This window comes from Myotis brandtii, unplaced genomic scaffold, assembly GCF_000412655.1.
Source record: "Myotis brandtii unplaced genomic scaffold, ASM41265v1 scaffold510, whole genome shotgun sequence".
Lineage (NCBI taxonomy): Eukaryota > Metazoa > Chordata > Mammalia > Chiroptera > Vespertilionidae > Myotis > Myotis brandtii.
Window position 1 is genome coordinate 571325 of NW_005369443.1, and position 1628 is coordinate 572952.

Genomic DNA, 1628 nt, shown 5'->3' on the forward strand with positions numbered 1-1628 from the left:
CCCGTCCGCGCCCCCGACAGGGGCCTTTGTTGGGTCCTGGCCCTGGGACCTCGTCCCCCAGCGTCATGATGCGCAGTTCCTGCCGGGATCAGGCCCCAGAGCCGTGGCTCCCTCCGTCGTCCCAACCCTCTTTCGACTCAGCCTCTCAGCCTCGTTCCGGGCCCTCCTATATCTTTACCTCCAGAGTCCCTCCCATCCCTTGGGATTTCCGGAGCTTGGAACCCCCACTCCCTTGATTTCACTGCTCGGACCCTCCAAAAACCTCCTGCAGAGTTCCAGCCTCTGAGCCCCTGCCCTTCACGCTCTTCCTCATCCTCTCACATAGCCTCAGGCTCTGACCCCTCTTTCCCCAGAATTTCAGTTCACGGGCCTGATGCTGGATGACCATCCCCTTTCCTTTAGTTTCCACTCCCAGCAGGATCCAGGAACCCTTCTATCTGTGGGGAACGGAGGTCTAAGTTATACTCCCTCGCTTTCCCCCATCCCTGTATCCCCAACCTCGAGCCCCAGCCCCAAGCCTGAGATCCTCTTTCCTATATAGAAGCTGGGACCCAGCTCCCTGTGGCACGAATGGGAAGATCTTAGCAGTACTGTGTGTGTGTGTGTGTGTGTGTGTGTGTGTGTGTGTGTGTGTGGTGGAGAGGGGGGGGGGGGGGGGGGGGTGGGGGGGCGCTGCTCAGAGCAGATGCTCCTTTTCTGGTCTCTGCCAGCATCTTGTTGAGACAGCCGTCACACACACACACACACACACACACACACACACACACACCAGCTGTCCCCTCTGTGCCCTGGCCCATACCCTCTTGACCTCAAGCCAAACATACCCCCTTCCCTTTCCCAGGGCTGCCAAGGTGTTGCTCTGGAGCTGGGCCAGCCCGCTGCTGCCCAATGTGTCAGGATCTGGCACTTGTCCCAGACTGTGGGTACAGGTTAGCTAGCTGGCAGACAGGCTAAAGACACGGTTCCAGCCATCTCTGGAAAATCTGGCCCAAAAGTAGCTCAGATGTGGCCTGGCATGAGAGACAGCCACACCCCTTCCAGTTGTCCAGACCTTGAATGTCCCACAGAACAAGCATTGGTGGTGCCCCACCCTTTTTGGTGGTACCCATTAGACAGATGCAAAACCAGGACTCAGCTGCTAGAGGGATTTGATCAGGATTACAGGGAACAAATGGCAGGGCAGGTGCTTCCTGGCTCCAGAGTGCTTTCCTCTATGCAGCATAATTACAGGTGTACCCCAGAGTCCTGTCTGGCCGTGTGGGGAGAGGGCAAGAAGGGGAGACAGCTCCTACCCTCAGAGAGCCCAGGTGTCAAGCCAAGCATCACTTACTGAAATGTATTAAATGATAACATGGGAAATGAATAAAGAATGAACATGTGCCCTTCACCTTAAACTCTGCCTTTCTGATATGTCTTATTCTCATGCAATCATTTATTCATTCATCAAATGTTACCTTGGAAACCATGCCCTGGGGCCACTGTTCTGTAGTTAAGGTGCTCCTCCTGTAGTGGGAGAGACAGACATGGCTTCAGTATGTGAGAGATCCAGGGTGGCTTTCCAGAGGTGGTGATGCTTGAGCTGGGTGTTGGAGGAGTGGGATTGCAGCGGGGGTGGAGGTGGGCTGGGG